The 5,048-nt window shown below is 37.4% G+C and overlaps 1 long non-coding RNA gene across 2 annotated transcripts; it reads right to left on the bottom strand.

Moving 5' to 3' along the window:
* Positions 1 to 283: 283 nt before the first annotated feature.
* Positions 284 to 4,685, bottom strand: LOC146658610 (uncharacterized). 2 transcript variants are annotated; one of them, XR_014913642.1, is made up of 7 exons: positions 4,334 to 4,685; positions 2,710 to 2,841; positions 2,493 to 2,592; positions 2,315 to 2,374; positions 2,134 to 2,225; positions 1,810 to 1,967; positions 284 to 1,147 (listed from the first exon to the last, which is right to left on the bottom strand). It is a non-coding gene; the product is annotated as an uncharacterized LOC146658610 (long non-coding RNA). The 2 variants fall into 2 exon arrangements; XR_014913643.1 differs by having other exon boundaries at positions 1,810 to 1,964.
* Positions 4,686 to 5,048: the final 363 nt, after the last annotated feature.

Raw genomic sequence — 5,048 nt, 5'->3', positions numbered from 1 at the left:
ATCATGGAAATCCCCGGCAGCCTACGTCTATTGCAGGGAGGATTCAGGGTCACCTGGTCCAGCCCTAACTATATGCTTTAGCAAAAAGGAAAGTTTTAAGCCTAATCTTGAAAGTAGAGATAGTGTCTGTCTCCCGAATCCAAACTGGAAGCTGGTTCCACAGAAGAGGGGCCTGAAAACTGAAGGCTCTCCCTCCCATTCTACTTTAAAATACTCTACACTGTAAAAAAAAAAATCTGTCAAATTTACGGTAAAATACCGGCAGCTGTGGTTGCCAGGAATATACCGTGTAAAAAAATGTGGAATCTGTAAAAGACAATACGGTATACTGGTTTTGTAACCCTAATTTTTAAGGTAGACAACGTATTATTTTACCAAAATCATGATAGAAAAAACCAAATATATTTGTCAATTATACAGCAATTTAATGTAAAAAATGCAACTTTCCATAGCTTTTTACGGATATTTGCAGTAAAAAAAAAAAGTAATAATATAATAATATTTACAGTAATTTGTTGTTAATTTAACAGTAATAGGATAGACCCTATTATTGTAAATAACTGTAAAAACAACAGAAATATGTTAAACCTTATTAAAACCTTTGACAGTAAAAAACACAGTGAAATTGTATAACAAATTACAGCATTTTATTTTGACCAGATACATTTTACGGTAAATTCCTGGCAACCACAGCTGCCGGTATTTTACCGCTAAAAATACAGTACAATATGAGGAACATAAATGGTTTACCGTACATTTTACATTTGCAACCGCTAAATATAGAAAAATCTAAAGATGCTCATATACAACCAAGGTAGAGAATATTACTGATAAACAATGAGAAAATTTGACATACCATTTGAAAACAGACTAAACATATTATTTTCTCTATTCCTACAAAACAGCATAGATCTTGAGAATACAGCATGTGTCCATATATATGGCTGGTAATCCATGGAGGAATGAATAAACATGAAACAAAATATTACCTGCCCCTGACCTATCAACAGTAATGAGTCACTGGGTCCTGCCTTGGTGAAGGAAAGGACTCGGTGGAGTTTCTAATGCGCATGGTGTTGAAGATACAAGCTCTGCAGGAGTACTTCAATGTCCATCAGGAGTTCACTTTGGACTGGCAGGATCCCCTCTGCAGCAAAAAAAACGGACAAAGTTTGATCAGTGCTTGAGCAAAATGCACAGAAATGAACAAAACGTGCTGCCAAAACCAGATCTAATGATAAATGATTTCTTAAGTGTAAAATATACAGTTCTTAAAGGATAGCTATTGTCAAAATGCAACCTGGGCTGTTTTTTTCAGTTGTTTTTTTTTTTTACTGTAAACGAGACAAACATATATCTAAAAGCATAATTACGACAAACAAGCCGTTTTTGAGATTGACCGTGATTTTGTTTTGTGGTCAATAGCCAGTGAATGGGAATACTAGGGGGCCGGGGCATAAATTTGAGCACATCAAAATCGATACAGTAAAAAAAACAAAAAAAAAAAAACAGCCCAGGTTGCGTTTTGGCAATAGTTATACTTTAAATCTACTTATGTAAAAGTGATACATAGACAACGCAGCCCTAATCACAATCATAATTTGTTGGAAAACGTATTTAAGTTTCGTATTGATTTATCATAGAACTTGAAGTTAATGGCTGAATGCATGGTGATGAGACCTATCATTCAATCTACATTTTATAGTGTATGAAACTGCTCACCTGGACATGAACCTGAGCTCGGCTGATTAAGATTAGTGTCTCCTGTCCATCTTTCTTTAGCAAAACTTGAATAATACCACTGCTTACCTCTTATTGAATCTTTGGGTGCAGACTTAATTGAAGAGCCTCGTATAAACAGGCAGGGTGTGATGTTTAGGGAAACCAAAGAATACAGCCGCCATCATTTCTGCCAGAAGACTCATGGGGTGCAACGAAGCTTTCATTGTGGACTGGCTAGATACCTTCTGCATTCAGAAGGAAAACAAGAAGGGCATACACCATAAACAATAATAACTGACAAAAATAATGAGACAAGAAATTAAAGTAACAAAATAAGTGCAAATCAAGTTTCCCTGTGTTACAGTGTAGCTGAATGTTTTTCAACAATTTGATTTACGGTAAAACACATACCAAATATTTCCAGCCAAGGTTTGTTTCAATCTTCAGCATTTTTTTTCCTGCCATTGTCTTGAAACTGTTTCATCTGTCTCTCTCATTTGATGCTGTTTACAAAAACAAAACAGCAATATTGTAAAGGGAAAAAGGAAAATTAATTTAATGGAAAAAAAAAGATTATGACCTGAAATCTCACCATTTCCTGAGAGTCACAGGTCCTTTGAGTATCCTTATGGTTTCTGCTCAAATTCAGTGTCTGAAAAGGGCAGGAACAAAACAAACCTTTTTAATCATAATAAAGACAAAATAAGATTTAGAGACAGACGACAAAGAAATGTGTAAAATATCTTCTTGAATCTGTTTACTTTACTAACCTTGAAAGAGACTCTTGGGTCTTAGCTGTGCCACCACCCTTAAACCTTAAAACAGATGGAGACGATATGCTGGCCTGGCTTGAAATTTCCATATTTGGTGCTGTAAAACAATATCACAAACAATAGATTAATTGTACTTTTTGGACCTTGGCCAAAGCATAATAGAAAAAACAGAAAGTCCTTCATGGCTATTGTGCAATGAAATCATAATACTTACTGGTTTGTTTCTCAGATGCCTCCACTCCTAATGATTGTAGTGCCTCCAGTACAATTTCAAGGATTGAGGCAGACAGGTCCGGCAGCACCTTAGTAATGGAACTCCTTATGCTGCCCCCCATTTCCAAGATGTCTGATAAAAGAATGTGAATAAAGGTCAATTTACACCAAGTGGTACCTTTGGTCTTAAAATATGAAGCTGATCTTGCTTGATACTACACTTTTATACAGTGTTTCGTAAGTACCAAACTAACAGCACCATTATTGTGACAGCACACTGTGTTTCAGTGGAACCATTTGGTACCCATACTTCATGTAAGATGTTAATGGATAGAAATCAATTAAGTCAATGGGTTTTGACCAAAAAAATTATTTTATTTAAAACAGCTTACTATCACTTATGTCACACAGAACATCAGCAGGAGGCTCAGTAGAGGGCTCTTCTGATTTCTGCCACAGATCAGACTCTAGCAGACATCTCAAAGTCTCTCTTAAAGGCACATAATAGGCAAACCTATCTTTTCTGTTTTCATCTCTCCCTAAAAATATTTTCTTTGGTTCCGCATAGTTGAAGGCTTTTTTAAAGATCTGAGCTCTGGAGTGCACTGTCCTCAATGGCCCGGTATGACATGCAGAAAAAAGATCATAGCTTTTGACAGACTCACAGACTTTGTTGATGTCCTCCTCTGATAATGATGTGTCATCTTTTAACAGTGATGCAAGTTTACCCAAACTGTATGTCTGTCCCAACTCATGCATGTTCTGCATTTCCTCTACAATGTTCTGTATGGTTGAAGCAGGCAGTAGAAACTGACCCTGCAATTTTAAGTAGAATAGTGAAACGTTTCTCAGAAAAAGATCACAGAATTCAGGGGGCATTTCCATGTTATCTTCATGTGTAATAGACTGTGCAGCAGGCTCGGAAATCAAGGGTACAAAGTCATCTGATGTGGTTGGAACAGATGATGATTGACATGCAGACTCTCTATATAAATCACCAATGCTGCTGTCTGAAAACTCTGTGTTTACGTGACATGTGAGCAGTAAAAGATGATTTAACTCTAAAGGTATTTGTGCATCCTCTTACTGGACAAGTGACCACGTGTCCTTCCACAATATGGCTCTTCAGATGAGCTATTAACTCTTTAGAGTTCTGACACTGACGTTCACACATCGCCATTGCACATGTAAACGAAGAAACCACCACCACACCAGTGACATGGGTGGGGGCAGTGTCTTCGGTAAAAATGAGCCTTAAACGCGCCATACCTGGTGTATGTCTGCTTGCAGCCTGCTTCAATACACCGAAAGAAACAACGTGGCTCATTCCGATGCAGTTTACAATGAAGCACGTAGCCCCTTGATGACTGAACTACCTTACCACAGAAATTACACGTTAACATAACTCCATGTACTTTGGTAATTCCTCCCTAGCGAATTAAGCACGCCATATACAGAAACTAATCCAGAGCAATGCTTCCCTCGCAACAGTAATGCTAACTCAACTCACAAATGCTAACTAAATTCACAACCTCACTCATAAAAAACGAACTGCTAAAATTATCTATAAACGCTGGGCTGGTGGATTTTTATAACAGAGATAACTTGAAGTTGCATGTACTCACCTCACCTCGAACTAATTGTAAGCTGCCAGGATGTCTACAAATTCCGAAGATGCTGTGGTCCAAGCAGCAATAAATGGCGCTAATATACGAGTTCAAAACTGTGTCCGTTAGCGAAGCCAACTTGAGTCTCCTGCATGAAAAAAAGAGCGGTTGGCACACAGCTCAGCAGCGCGCCGCGCTATTGGTCATTTTCAGGTGACGTCATCCCGCAATGTAACGTCGCTCTTTGTTTCTTTAGGAGGTTCGAATTTGATCAGAAGTCACGTCTGCAGACCGCTGCAGCCACGTCTTACCTTGCTTCCCCTTTTTTTGGTGAAATGGTTCGCTCATACTGCACAATGTTGCTACCAGATTTTTTTCTCTGCAATTCGAACGTAAAACGTCTGTACACAGTTTACCAGCAGTTTAGCTACCAATCAACAGCGATCACACAAATTCAAAATTTAAGGCCGACCCACTTAAGGTGGTCTGATAATATGGCGTGAAACACAACAACATAAAGTTGTTTTAAAATAATAATTAAAAAAGATTATTGAAATCAATTTTATTCACAACCATAAACTTTATTTTTAACATCTTCTTTTGCTGTTGATTTTTTTATCAGAAGGTTAACAATGATATACTGCAGGCCTAACTTTTAATCTGTATATCAGTATCTGAATTTTAAAATAAAAAAATACTATCAGTTTTATTGTCTTTCACTGCTGATATTTGC

The sequence above is a fragment of the Rhamphochromis longiceps genome, linkage group LG11 (genome assembly GCF_057381845.1).
Source record: "Rhamphochromis longiceps isolate RC_006_pf linkage group LG11, R_longiceps_female_GT1.1, whole genome shotgun sequence".
NCBI classification, from domain to species: Eukaryota; Metazoa; Chordata; class Actinopteri; order Cichliformes; family Cichlidae; genus Rhamphochromis; species Rhamphochromis longiceps.
This window is presented reverse-complemented; position numbering and strand designations above follow the sequence as displayed.